Source organism: Artibeus jamaicensis, unplaced genomic scaffold (genome assembly GCF_021234435.1).
Source record: "Artibeus jamaicensis isolate MK-2021 breed Jamaican fruit bat unplaced genomic scaffold, CSHL_Jam_final scaffold_833, whole genome shotgun sequence".
Lineage (NCBI taxonomy): Eukaryota > Metazoa > Chordata > Mammalia > Chiroptera > Phyllostomidae > Artibeus > Artibeus jamaicensis.
This window is the reverse complement of record NW_026522056.1, coordinates 12,353,167-12,368,775: the sequence shown is the minus strand read 5'-3', so window position 1 is coordinate 12,368,775 and position 15,609 is coordinate 12,353,167. Positions and strand designations below refer to the sequence as shown.

The 15,609-nt window shown below is 36.6% G+C and overlaps 1 protein-coding gene across 5 annotated transcripts in view; it reads left to right on the top strand.

Moving 5' to 3' along the window:
* Nucleotides 1-15,609, top strand: part of NRG1 (neuregulin 1) — a 951,241-nt gene that overhangs the window by 845,828 nt on the left and 89,804 nt on the right. The window lies entirely within an intron of this gene.

The window sequence follows — 15,609 nt, the reverse complement described above, 5'->3', positions numbered from 1 at the left end:
TCCTTCACCAAGTCTTTAGACATTGGCAGTGCTCACGTCTCCACAGCATCAGATGATCAGTGTCCTGCCCAGGTTGTGGTTTCAGTTACTGGCCACTTATTAGAGGCAGCCTTATTTTATTCAAGTCACTGCACGATTCTGCATGAAAGGATTTTCCCAGATCAGTCTTGTCTTCTGTAATCAAATGTTTAAGTAGCTTCCTTGGTGGTGATTAAAAAAGTGCAAGAGGCATTAGTAAGGCACATCAGCCCCTTTTTTTTTTTTTTGTTTTTTTTTTTTTTTAGGCATGGGTCATTGGCCTGATGGATTACAACAGCCCAGCTTCATAACCTGTGAGGGAAGAGCCCATGCTTTTAAACCAATACAGAACAGCGTGCTGCTGTTTGTACTGGGTCATTGCAACACTTTATAATGGAAAGTTGACAACAACGACACCGTGACTAGTCAGAATATTCTAAGCATCAGTGTAGAAGGGAGGCGTTTGTAGCTTTTAAAAAAAAGTGTTTATAAATAACTTTTGTTTCTCTATCTTCTATCACTATCTACCATTGATTTTTTTTCTTAGCATAAAAAATGTGAAAGATCAGAGAAGTTGATTCTCAGTCATGTATGTAAAATCTCTTAGAATTAAAGGTGAGTTGAGGGTAAGGATCCAGTGGTGAAATACTGAGTCCTTTTTCCTCTAGATGGTAATGAAGAATAAAGAACATCTCTTCTAGACTTAATGTTCAGTATGAAGTAGAGCCATATGTTACAGAAACACAGGAAAACTTGATTTCTGCTTGTGATTCAAGATGGTTTCATACACGCCAGTTTCAGTAGCAAAGATTTCAGAAAAAATGAGGCTTGTTTTTCAGGTATAATTAGGGAAGAAACTCCCTTCTTCAGACACTGCTTTGTATCTTTATCAAATCCCTAAAGCATCATTAAAGGTCTGACAGACATCACTGCATTCGCCGCCGCTTCCCACCTGGCAAAGTGACCGGGAAATAATACCCAGATGAAATGACAGGCTATAAAAAGCAAGTACAGATCCTGCAAGGAGAAGCAAAATTTACTATGAAGACAAGGTTACTTCTTTGTCTCTAGCATTTCAAACTTGTTTTTACTGAAAATGTGGCTGAATAGGTTTAGTTGTCCAGAAAAGGAAACAGGACTCTTTGTAAAAACTTGTCAGCTAAATTCTATCATTTTCTCACCTAAGGAAAATAAACAAAGAAACATCCAGCCCATTTTTCTGTTCTAGGACCACATCAAAAAGTACAGGTTGACTTTGTGAGGACTTATTTTTTAAGGTGAATTCTTCTGCTAAGTGTTTCAATAGATTATACATTCCATATAGTTTCTTTAAAATTTTTTTCCCAAGCCAGAGTATTGATCGTGCAGCATTTGCATTGAGTGGGAAAGATTCACTGCTGCCTAAAAGCATTACAGTGGCCAGCTCTGGCCCACTGCAGAGCCGCAGCCTTTGGAAGCGCATTGGAAACAAGCGTGGAAATGCAGTCTGGGAAATAGCTTTCTCCTGAAAAGTTAGGACTGGACAGTTGGTTAACACTGTGCAGCCTGTAGGGTTTTCTGTGTGGGGAAACCGTGTTAATTTTTTTTTTGGAAGAGTGCCTAAAAATAACAAATTACTAGTATCCAAAAAATCCAAAAAAATTGTCTTTTTTTCTTTGAAAAGATGAGTAGTGCTTGGAGCTTTGTAGGCACTCGTAAATGGTTGCTTTTATTGTTTAAAAAGCCTGTAACTGTTAACTAAAGGAAAGAAAAAAGGGCTTGGAACTGAATTTTGTCATTTTGTAATCTCTATCACTTTTTTTCTTTTCAACTAAGAAAGTGTTGCTCAGTCACAGAAAGTACTGGAGCTTTGCTTTCATCATGCATGTTTTTGACACGAACTAAGCATCCTTAAAAGGACATTATCGCATCTGAAACATGCTCTTCATTGGCTTCAGGACTTTAGTCTCCCTTTTCTACCTGTCTCAGCATATTCAGCATTTTATGCACAGAACTGTGACCTTCAAGGTCATCGTCTGTTGAGGGATAATTGATTCTTCTTTATCCTGGAGCCTGAGAGAGTGGAGGAGAGACAATCCTAGTAATTGTGTCTGCCGTGTTATCTCCCAAACCAATCTACCTATTAGTGTTAGGGTTTTATTCTATAAATACTAGAATTACTCCCTTAGTCACTGATGCCCTTAAAATTAAAACATCCTTTGTCTTTGTTATAATAAAAGGCAAAATAGAGCATTTTAAATTGCCTGTAGGTGTAGTGGCTATGCCAGATTTTCTAAAGTGGGTATTTCCTTCAGAGGGTAATATAATTTCATGTTTTCCTTATATTAATCTATGCATAGATATAGATCTTAAGCAATCTAATATAGGGCCAGAATATATATATATACACATATATATACAAACACATACATATATATACTGTATACAAATATATGTATGTATATATATAATTCTGAAGTTTTTCTATGTGTGATTAGTGGTTTTTCACTACTGTACTCATCATCATGAGAATAGTTAAGTTTTCATTTTCTCAACAAGTCACATAACACTTGAACCATTCATTTGTACAATTATTTTTCTGTTTTTTCCTTATTCTCTATTTGTGTGGAAAGAACTGACTCTGGGAGATTGCAGACTTAGAGTCTATAAAAAGAACTGATTAATTAAATTGTAGCCAGGATGCTGCAGTGCCATCTTGAAAAAAAAATGTATTTCTGTATGGTACAGCCTGCTTGACAACAGACTCTTGGGTGCAAGAATGTATTAGTATTTTCATCTTAGGCCAAATTTGTTTGCTTTGTCTTAAATCTTTGCATTGGGTTGCATGGCAAACCATTGTTACCACAGTGACAATGTGAATCGCTACCATTTGCAAAGATCAACATGATGCATTTATGTCGTAATTTACTGAAAGAGTCCTTCCCTTCCATTTAAAATGGCATTCATTTTTAGCACGATAGAGACTTCTAGATCCTTGTAACTGTATGTGTAGGTATTTCAGAACGGTGTTTTCAAACAACTTTTCTCTACTTGGACCATACTTTTTTAAAGCCTAAGGCATTACAAACGGGAAGAAGCTGAACGATCCCCAGTTTCAACTCAATTATTTGATAAATTTCCTGATGAGGCAGCCCAGACTCTGAAAAAGAGTTAGTGAAATTATTTTACTAAAATTCACAAACTCTGAAAGGTTTAGTGAAATCCAAGAAGCAGAACACAGAGTAGCTGCCCCGTCTCCTGTCCTCTGTGCCTTGTTCTGAGGTGGAGCTGCAGCGGAGCCGTGCTGGCTGAGGGGGCGTCTGACCAACCGTTAGAGAAGCACTGCCAAGTGGGGCTGCTGGTCAGGCATGTACAGTGCACGCCATACACCGTTACAGTTAGATTTCCTTTTCACCTCCTTGCTTTGCATGTATAACATTTTCAATAGTGGTGGTCTATTTTTCTTTCTATTTGACCATCTCTACAGTGTGTAGCTTGCTTCAGAAACCAGGCTGGGTTTCCAAGGGTGAGCTGTTTTCTGCCATGCAGCCCATGGCCCCGTGGCTCACCTCTTTCCTGCACGTCCCTCTTTGGTTGGTCTTCCTTGTTCCTTTAGGATCCCGGGTCAGTTTTTTTCCTTCTTCTCCCCTCCCACCCTCTCAGTTCTATCTTGAATCTTTCTTGTTTTTCTAGCCCAGCCATTTTGGCTTTATGAGATCATTCTTTCATTACATTCTAAGATATCAAAGCATCTTCACCTGTCTTTCACATAACTTTATTGCATTTTAAGAATGAGTGATATTTACACATATGGCAATGATACATGCAGAATAAATGTCTCTAGTCAATGAATGGTACACTAGTTAGTTACAGGCACAATAAATTCAAATAAATTTGTTCCTCTTCTTTATCTGGCTCTCTCCTTTCTCTTAGTGGGCTTCATGCTAGTTTCTCATCTGACTTCTTTATATGTTTGTACAAATCAGCATTTCTGCATTTCCAGAAAATCATTATGCCCAAAATCATACATAATTGTTCTTCCTTGCTTCCCATTGTCCTTCTGACAACACCTCATAATATCATTTTAAAGCCTGATGGAAGAGATAATTTATAAATTGAGAAACAGAGGCATAAAAAGTTATGACTTATACAAAGTTAGAAGAACCCTAAGAATTAAGATAACTCTTGTCCACTGAATCTATTGGACTTTTTATTAAACCATAAACTATGCTACATCTACTTTTATGCTCAGTTTCCACTTTCATTATGTTTTTCATATGTCAGTGATTCTCTTCTATTATTTCCCCTTTGTGTTCATTTAATGAATATGTGTTCATTACCTTCTGTGTGCCGCGCACGGGTCGAGATTGGTTTATGACAGTGAAAACAGTGGAAGTCCTTGCCCTCATGGGGCTTATGTTCGGACGGATTTTAAGAACTTAGTTGCACAACTCAATTTGAATTATTTCTTTTTTTTCCTAAACATACACTCTCTGGATCTAATATTTCTTCTTTTTGCCACCATTTTTTTTTCACATTTTGACTGCCACCCCCGTCTCCCCCTGCTCCGATATTTCCTCTTCTAGAATTGTTGAGTACTGAAGACTTGCTGTGATGTCCTATATCTTAAAATGGCATGAATCCCAACTCTGCTCCCAAGAGGCTTGGTAACTTTGGGTGACTCATGTTGGACTGTGTGGCATTACTGAAACCACTGGAGGGGCTGGGAAAGTAGTGTCTGTCTGGTTCTTGAGGCAAACTCTCTTAAGTGGAAAATATATGCATACTTCTATTAGCATGTAAACATTCTAAGATTACTTTCAGATTTCTAGAAAGCCAATAGCTGTCAATATTTTTGTTTTTATTTTTTTGTTCATGTTTTTTATTTATTCTTTTGGCTCACAGAACAAGAATATTAAAATATTCCCAAGGAGTTTTAGTTCACTGTTCAGAGAAAGACTCCATTCTGCCTTTAAGTTATTTAGTTCTGAAACTGAGTAAAAACTTGGATTTACATATCATTCACATGAGAAGTGATTGAGTAGAAATGAAGTTAATCCTCATTATCTTAATTTTGTTGCAGTCTTTTACTGCAGTGAATTTAATGACTTGTGTGTGTGAGTATTCAAAGGCTATTTCTGAGTAATGTAATTGAAATTGTATAATGGTAGAGATTTTCTGAGTGACTTCCAAAGAAAAGAAACTCATATCTGAAAAAGTGAAGTGACCTCCACAAGGTCATTACAGCTAGTTAGTGTCAGTTCTGATACCCAGACGAAAATAATCCTGTCCTTTGCTACACATTTTTCTTTTCCAGACTGTTTCTAGCATTTTTATTCAAATAGTACAGTAGGCCCCCCCTTATCTGCCATTTGGCATTTCATGGTTTCAGTTACTTACGGTTACCTGTGGTCTGAAAATATTAAATGGAAAATTCCAGAAATAATCAATTCATAAGTTTTCAATTTTGTGCCATTCCAAAAAGCATGATCCAGTCCCCCCCGGGACATGAGTCATCCCTTCGTCCATTGTATCCATGTCATATACGCTCTTCTCCCGCGAGTCATTTAGTAGCTGACACAGTTATTGGATTGGCCATCAAAGAGAGAGACCATATTCATGTAACTTGTGGAAGTATATTGTTATAATTGTTCTGCTTTATTATTAGTTATTGGTGTTCATCTTTTCTTGTGCCTACTTTATAAATTAAACTTTATCATAGATATGTATATACAGATATATATACATATATATATATACAGAAAAAAGTGCTTGTGTGTATATATATATATGTGTGTGTGTGTGTGTGTATATATATATATATGCCATTCTTCATGGCCTTGAACAAGTAATATTATTGCTCAGAATATGTTTTCTCACATATATATGAGAATAGTAGTATGCATTTATTGGGGCTGTTCGGATAAATAAATGAGATACTGAAAAACACCAAGTCTAGAACTAAAACATAGCATACATGAAACTTGTACCAATTTTCTCCCTTATTCTGTGACTCCCTTCTTCACTTCATTCTTTCCTTTCTTTGATCTTGACAGAGCAGTTTGCATCAAAATTTGGAAAGTTAAGTTTGGGAGTTTGGGAAAGCTTATGAAAAACCTAGAAATCAGGTCAGAATTGAAGAGATACCACGATGAAGTGGAAATTATAGCGGAAACTTGACATCAAATCCCAACTCTACCATGTATAAGCTATAATGACCTTGAGCAAATCACTTCACCGCTTGAGATTTAGTTTTTAACATCCAAACAAATGGAATGTTAATACCTAAAACTTTCATGAGATTGTATTAAGCACTAAGTAAGTTACTGTAGTGAGAAAGATACTGGATTGTAGGGCAATACTAACTAGTCCTATGAGGGTTCGTATATACCAACCAGTCCTCACAAATGCTGACACTGCTAAGAATCAATTGTAGGCAGTCTAAATGGCTGGATCAACTTGTAATTTCTTAGAATAGTGTAGAACCATACTAATTTCTTAAGCCCTTGTGCCATAAAAGAGTTACTTACCCTATAAAAATTGGCTAGAATACATAGATTATAACTCTTTGACCCAGAAGTCATGGTGCAAGGGTCTTTTGTTACCCGCAGAATGATAAGGAGATAACCTGTGATGTGGGAAAAGACAGGTGATGACTGAAGTTGTATTGGGCGAGGAAGTACATTCTATGGCAAGATTGGGATAATGTAAAGGAATTTATATGGTTTAGATGTAGTCCATGGAAAGAGTTAGGCTGAAAAGATTCTTTATCCTTCTTGACATGAATGGAAATTACGTTCACCCAACACTTGTCATTGTTTCACACTGGGATTTCCAGATCCAAATGATAGGAATTAAGCTCTTTTCAGCATTTTACAGAATCCATGGAAATAGCAGTTTACATAGAATAATTTGTGTGTACCAAATTAAACATAGAAGTTATTTTAACTTTGTTAAAAAATACCATATATATATATATATATCATACAAGTAATATCCTAAATAAAAAGGGAAATGATGATTAATTAATCAATTGAGTACATAAAATTTAAAGCATAAAGGAAAAGGTTATTTATCCGTAAGTTTAAAAATAAAAACAAAACTCTTGCCTCATATCTAATTGTGAGAGGCTTGTAAACAGTGCAAGAGAAAAAATTTTTTATATAAGTAGAGAATAATTATACCTTAATTATATACTGGAGATTCAGTTACAGTGAACTTGAAATATTATAGACTGAATTATTGGTCACAATTCTACAAAAAAAAAAGCTGTGGCCTTCTGAAATAAGCACTTCTCAAGGACCGGATATTTTCGTTGGGCACCTAATGACTTTTCTTGCATAGGGTTGTAATTTGTTAGAGATTGTCATTTTTTCAAAAGTATAGTAATCAGCATAATATATGTTTTTATGTATTCTTTAACATAGAACTAGACGTGTGAAAACTTTTGCTCTGAGTCTCTGGATTCTTACTAATTCAAGTGTAACAGATTTACTACAGAGATTGAACTCAGAGTCATTATTGGAGCAACGAGGCAGCCACTTCTAAGGGGAAATACTTGATGGTGCTGTAGGGCAGATTTTACCTGGTTAGAGACTGTCCTGACTGCACAGTGTGAACGAGCTGCTAGACCCAATAACACTTGATGAACTGTAATAGAAGTCTTCCTCTTAGGAAGCATTTAAAAAAATTTTTCACCAAAAATACAGTATGACAAGATGCGACTTGATTTACTATAATTTTCAGTGCTATTCACTTGAGTGTTGGAACTGCCTTCCTCAAGGTGCTGTCATCCCAGCCAGAGGGGAAATGTATGAACTCTATTTTTAGCAAAAGGCAGTACAGAATTTAACACTCATATAATCCTCTAATAAAAAGTCTCCTCTATAACTCATTTTATCTTAAAGACTGATAATTAAAAATTAAACCAGGTATTTGCATATTTATGTGCCTTTGGAAGGAAGAAGGTTGCAACACCAAAGACAATTAAAATGGAAACTTAATTTATAGGCAAACAAATGACATTACAACTCTCAGGTCTTAACTCTGGTACCTGCATTGGCGTCAGATACTGATGTAATTTTATTTATCTAGTTTTCTTCCCTTCACCTTCCCTATCTTTGTTTCTTACTTTGCAATGCCACAGTTACTCTTCCCCATTAGCCTGCTGTTTCATACCCACTGTGACTTCTCCATTGATGTCACGGTGCGCTCCTTCTCTGTTCTCCCACCCTGGTCTGAAGCCAGTGTCCAGGAGCATCAAAGGTTATGGAGCGGATGGATGGCCCAGACCTGTGGTTTCTCACCAGATGGGTTGGGGGGAGAGTGAGTGAGTGAGACCTTAACCGCAGACTTGACCACGATCAGCCTGATGACTTTCAATGTTGCCTCTTCCTTTGCTAAGTAACAGGAAGTTTTATAAAGTATGTTTGTGTCATGCGATAAAAGCTCCATAAATAAATGGAATGATCTAAGAACAGTGGAACTGAACTCTTGTTAGCATTTGTTTGTAATCCCTTGGTGGAGCTTCCTGGGTCATAATTGCTTGCTCTTCTGGGAGCGAAAGGAATCAGTAGCGATTGATTTTTGCGCGATGCTAAGTATTGCCTACAAAGCAAATCTGAAGAGTGATTAGTGGCAGCATTCAGTGTTACAACTCCGATCTCTTTTTGCTCTAGTCCTTCAAGCAGGCTGGCTTTTTACAATTGTTTCCTCATTCCACAATTTGAAGACAGGAGGAAACAATGAACTTCCCTTAGCTGTTGAAAAACAATTGCAGAAGCTTCGGATTCTGTAAAGCTGTCATTTTTTGCAAAACAAAAATCTGCTTGTTATCTGGATAGAAAATAAAACCACTATATAAAAATAATTATGTTGCTCCTTTTATCTTTCTACTTCAGTGACGACAGGGAGATATTTAAAGTAACCCCTGACCAAGCAGTTCAGTTTCACTTGACTGTGATTTTAGCTGATCTGCCCTCTGGAAACTGAAGTACATGTAGCTAATAACCTGTATACCCTCCACCTATTCAGTAAACTATACATAAATACATTGGTATCAATATAGTAAGTCTTGGGCTTCTCAAAACCCTTGGGAAATTAGTTGTTCTAAATGGTTTCTATGATCTGCAATCACATCTTAAATTTCCGGAATTTTAATTTGGGGGAATTCAATATATAGAGTTCAGCTATTACAAACCTTATCGAGAGAGACCTGAATTTTGGCCTTTTAATATATGATTTGTGAAGCTTGTACACTATAGCATTATCACATAGATAGATAGATATATCTCCATATATATTCCTGAAAATTTTACATCATGGTGTATAAGAGACTTTAGGCTACAAGGACTTTATTTCATGATAGTGTAGTGAAAAGAGCATACACTTTGGAATGAGAGCAAGAGGGTTTGAATCTAATCCGTCTCTGACTATGTGATATTACAAGTTATATAAACTACCTATGCCCCAATTTCCTTGTCTGTGAAATGGTGTCAATAACTACCTCCTCATTAGGTTATAATGGAGTAAATGTATATAAAGCACTGACACATAAGCACTATGTAAGCATGAGCTACTGTTATTATGCAGTTTTAAACTTAAATTGCCTTTCCTTGAATTCCAAATGGATACCTTACTATTGCTATAACAGGCTTGAAGAAGAGGACAGGATTCCAGCGGATATATTGACAAATTATATGGCTATCTAACCATTTGGGTTTGGTTTGTTGGTGTGGTTCATCCCTCTGTATATGATTAGTGTTCCCATCATATCTGCATTGTTGTCAGAAACTAGGAGAGTTGAGAATTACAACCATCAGCCCACCCGCCGACCAGAAACAGAACTCCCTGGTTAGGTGGTTTGGGAGAGAATGCTGTCCTCACCTCCACCAGCCACATTGATATTGATAGTGCTGTGGACAGTTATACGTGTGCATGTTTGAGGTTATGTGACTTTTTATTGTGTCATTAAATGGTGTGCAGGTCCACAAGGAGACAATGAACTTCCCTTAGCTGTTGAAAAACAATTGCAGAAGCTTTGGATTCTGTAATGCCCTCATTTTTTGCAAAACAAAAATCTGCTTGATATCCGGATGTGGTCAATAATTAATTAAATGTGATGGATGATTGGTGCTGCCCATGATGAGATAGCAGTGATTTGGAAGTATCTGTATTTTATTAAACAGGGTCACAGCAGAACCACTGACATTTTAAAGATTTAGGAGTTCTTATAGATACACTGCTCAAAATATTTTTCTTTACTCCTGAGCAAACCAAGATACAGAAATGTAAAATAATTGGGTCTTATATATTTTCATAGTTAATAAGAAACACAGACTAGTTAAAAAATGGGGATGCTACCGCATTTTGTACTTTTTCAGTATACCAACCTACTTTATGTAAATGAGGTAATTTTTTAGACCTGGAAGAAGTTTCTTTTTTCCCTCTTTCTGTATTCCTTATCAACTGCCTGTTCAGTAGGCTTTGTCTAGGAGAAATCAAGGGAGAAAACTGAACGAAAGAATAATAAGTAAGTAAATCATGCACTTTTTTAGAAGGTTGTAAGTTTTATAAAGAAAATAGCTAGTATAAGGTGGTCAAAGTGCTGAGGGAGAGGAGTGTGGTGATTTTACATGGATTGGCCAGTATAGGCTGCATCAAGAAAGTAACAGTTAGTGAAGACTTGAAAGATGGTACTAAGTTCAGTTTAGGGATGAAGAAAACAAGGTGGCCATTGAAAGATACATACGACCCTGATGGGTGTAGGTAGTTCCAATGAAAGGGAAGGCATCACTAGAGCCAAGAGTGAAACAGCGGTGTTAGGCACGAAGGGATTGGACCAGTTTGATTGGTATGAAGGAATTTACTGATAGCATGCATTTATTAAGCCTGTTTTGTGTGCTCAATGTATTAGATGTGTTTGTTATTCAACCTTTAAACATGCACATAAAAAACATGAGCTGGATACTATTACTGTCTCTCACTTAAAGCAAATTGATGGAGCAGAAGAAACTGATGGTTCAGATGTTAAAATAATAATCAGAATGATGATGATGATGGTCATAATCTGAATGGGCAAGAGAGTGGGAAGAAACCCATAGATACGAGAGAGACTATGAAGAAAAAGAATCCACAGAACTAATTGAATGTGGGAAAGGAAGGAAGGAAATGATTTGGCACGCATTAGTCACTTAATGGTTGTTAAGTTAATGAATCTCTGCATGACAAGATCATGCATTTATTCAATGTATATTTACTGTGTCCTACTAAGTCTCTGTATACTTCATAATGTAAAAATCAGTAGATTTATGATAGGAAGTGTCTTGTGCTCCAATTTCCAGGAAGCAGTCATTGCTCATTCTTGATGGACCTGCTTAATTAAATAAGATTAATTGTTGTTACCCTGGTATTATATAAAATTAAAATTGATAGAGTACAGAATATAAAGGCATTTTTACTTTATTTTATATTGACATTATTCATTGTTGTTGATGAATCAAATCCTTTGGTGTATCTTCTTAAATACATACCCATAACTTATGTACTGAGATTTATTTTGATATGGCATTTATATACAAAACTACATATTGAATGTAGTTAGTCCATTTCAGTACCCAGTTTATATACCACTTAGTTTTTCAAATTCTTTGATGTTTGTGATGTTATGTGTGAATTCTCAGCTTGTAATTGTACAATTATTACCAGAAGCATGTAGAAGATACTGTTTTTAAAAAATCATTGTTAACCTTCTGTTTATGGAATATTCAAACAAAGCTATATATTTATTAAATTCCTCAAGTTACTTCATTCAATTGGTTCAAAATATGAACTCCGATATACGGTAGCAGATGTAAGATTTTGGCATACTATTAATAATAACACTCAATTTGTATCTCTTTCATCCATGTAATTTTAGTGATAGATGTGCTATGTTCTAGGGAAAGGAATTTTTCAAGATTAAAGAGGAAATCAATATGTTGGTACATTCAGTTTTTCAGAGCCAGTAAATGGAAACAGTCATTATAATTCCCACTCACCCTGTTCACAAACAAGCCACTGATACTGGAGGAGTATTAAATACAGCATGGTTGCTGGTGTGAGTGATTTATGCTAGAAACATTTCCTTATTTAGTCATTTATTTAAAACAGTGGTTCTTAATACAGTTAAGCAAATTATTATTTTTAGAATCAGAGTAGAAAGGAGTATAATAAAAATACTTTTAGTGACTAGCATTGTGTAAAAAAAAGGGTTGACCAAGAAGTTGAGTATACTATTTTCATGTGATTAGAATATTTAATATTTTCTATTCAGAGATGCATTCCCATTGGAAATTAGAATTTATTCAGTGATGAAAAATTCCCATTTCTACTCATTCTTGCCTGCCGTCTGATCTTGATCTTGTATTTATTGAATGGAAACTTTCTTTGTAAACAGTCTTTTTTTACTTTTGCACCAAAATTTCTTAGTGTCCAAAGCAGTTGTGTAAAGAGGAAGCTGAATTCTAACATTTTAGCTTAAAAATTAGGATTTAACTCTACTTACTTTCCCTTTATGCACATTAAATATGTAAACTTTTGTGAACCTGTGGGTCTTCCTTTCTAGAGAGACTTAAAATCACGGGTGAAATTGGGGCAGAGATCAGAAACCAACGCTTGTCATAAATTTCAATTTAGTCAAATTTGTGAAAAATAGAATTTCCCAAGGGAACATACTGAGAAATAAATTTCCTTATATATTTAAACTGTCCCTCCCTCTAAAGTACCGTGGATCTATGAAGATGCAGTAAGTGCTTGGCTACAAAATGCTTTTAACCAAAACAAGAAAGAATACACTTGCTGCTGCTTCTGTTTTTAAAACCTGTTTGATCATTTATAAGATTTTCTCTCATCCTTAATCATTAAAGCTAGCTGACTGACTTTGAAGACTGACGTGTTAGGCTGTTTCAGACAGGTTATCAGTTCCAAGTGCATTTGCCTCTGAATTATTCTACAAAAAGAGTCTCATGACGTGTTCCCACAGAGGATGATGATGCTGAGAAGGGAGTAGGGACTTCTATGCTGCTTCTTAAAAATATAGGCTCTTGGTTGAGGACCACATTCCCCTTCCTCAACTATTTAATTGCTAGGAAGAGTCCCAACCAGGATTTCCTGTTAAGATTTATTGTGCTTTGTGTTGTCAACAGAGTGTTTTCTCCATCTGAGCTTGTGGAAATAATCCAGTTTATATCTCTAATGGGTCTCAACCAGAAGAATGTGAGTAGAGGCGATGGAAGTGTCAGGGGTGTGTCGACCTCCTTGGCCATGTGCCAGCTGGGACTGAGCTAGTGGACTAAGTCAGCCCTTGGCAGAGAGACTCCAGGATGACCAGCTTTCCCACACAGCTGTCTCACCTGGCATATGGGGACTGTTTCTTGCTTTGTGCATGCCAGAGACACAGTGAAATCCCAGCTCATTATTTGGCATAGTTAATTATACCAAGCATTATCCTTGTGTTTCGCTTTTTTTATTTTTTAGTTTACAGAGCAAAACATTAGTTTTCTGTTTAATTTCTGCACCATAATATGCCTGTTGCTCTGGCCAGATGGCTCAGTTGTTGGGAGTGTAGTGCCATACACCAAAAGGTTGTGGGTTCGACCCCCGGTTGGGGTGCATATTCGAGGCAACCGATGGATGTTTCTCTCTCACATCAATGTTTTATTTTCTCTCTCTCAAAAAAATCAGTAAAACATGTCCTCAGGTAAGGATTTAAAAAAGAAATTCTTATTGTTTTTGAGGAAATAGGAGGTTTCTGCTTGTCTGTCTCTAGCAAACATACAGCTTTAGTTGAGAAATAGGAAAAGGAGAAGCCACCTTATTGGGAACAGCCCCTTTATAATCAGCGTGGCTCCAATGGCTGCTGTCAATGCTGGTGCCCTCTCTTTCCCTTCTCACCGAGTAACAATTGTCTTTGGATTATGCAGAATAGAGTTCTTTCCTTAATATTCCTTGATAAAGAATATTATATAAAGATATATATAAGGAAATAAAGTGTGAAAGGCTTGCAGCGCAAAGCATACCACTGATGGATGCAGAAACTCAAGTGAGATTTTGACAACTGAATCCTTTCTGGGAAATTACTTGCTTAAGCTTCAAAATATCCCTGCCGTCATGCTGCTTAATTCATGTTGTTCTAGATGTCCATTACCCATTTCTCATTCGGGATGAGGATGAGATTGATACGGGGACAACGCGAAAAGTATAAGGAGAAAAGGCAGAAAGCAAAAGATAGGATGAGGCATGTGTTTAGCACGTGAAGTTTTTACTGCTTATCTTGACGTGGACTCATTCATAATGTCTGAGAGGTGTTCAGTCTCTTTGACAAACATCTTTGTGTCCTTCCGTCTTGCTGAAGACCACTTCAACCCTCTCATCCTTTCCCTGGGAAACCCAAAAGGAAACAATAAAATTCCTTTTTCTATAGCTTAGTCAATTCCACATTCTATAAATATAGAATCCACCTTTCATGTGGATCCCAGCAAAAGAAAATAACCAAGAGTGCTGAAAGCTACATTTATTTTGAATCGTTCTGGATGTTTAAAGCCTAGTGGCTCTGTCTAGAAAGAAGTCAATCAGATGAGCAAAGTCAGATTGGAATCTGGCATCCAGACTTAAGCAGCTTTTCTCTGCTGGCATTTGAGTTAATAGAGCAGTTTCCAATAGATTTCTTTAAAATATTGCAGTTCACCTGAAATGTCATTAAAAATATTTAATTACTCTGTAGAAATGATTGAGGTTGGTCTTATTGGGTCAGGGTTTTCAAAATTCAGAGTTTTGCCTCGTGGCATGTGCTGAGGTAGTGATTTTCCTAGCCAAGTTGAACCTGAAGCCAACCATTTACAAATACTGTTTATTGTTTTGGTTATTCTTATATTCATGAGAGAGGGTTGGAAAAGAACACATGATGCAGTCCAGTGTCTCTTATTCCTATCCCATGGAGTTATGTGTAAATATTTACCAAAATGATATCCAGATATATTCAATTTCATAACTTTGAAAATGTATTATTATGAGTATTTTTATTGCAGATTTCAAGCACCTGAACTTTTAATGTTGATTAACCATGGAACCCGGTAGTCCTGTGGGCTTTGAAGGATTTCCCTTTCTAATTAAGCGTGTTCATAGCTCCTTCTTGTCAGCCTTGCTGTACTAATCAAGCCACAGGACTCCAGCACAAACTTGAACTGCTTCGACCATTTGATCAAGTGCAGGTGTACTTAGGGTTTGAGGCCAGGGTATTTTGAGATTGAAATGTGTTCCAGTTTAAGAGCCAAGGAGAGAGGAAGGGTTGGAAGCTGTATAGTAATTTAATTCTGAGCCAACAAAAGGGCCTCCTTCCAAAACACAATCCAGAATTTCCCCTTCGTCTTCTTTAGCGAGCTCTCAGGCTTCTCCTGCCCCTCTCTGTTCCTCTAAGAATGGCTGTAAGGGCAGCGAGGGATATTTTTGGAATTATTTCATTCATACCTACCACCACACCTTTACTTCCTTCCACTCCCATCAAAACTTAGCATCTCTGGAGACAGGAAAACATATCCAGGTTTTAAAAGTTGTAAATGGCATGTACACAGAAAG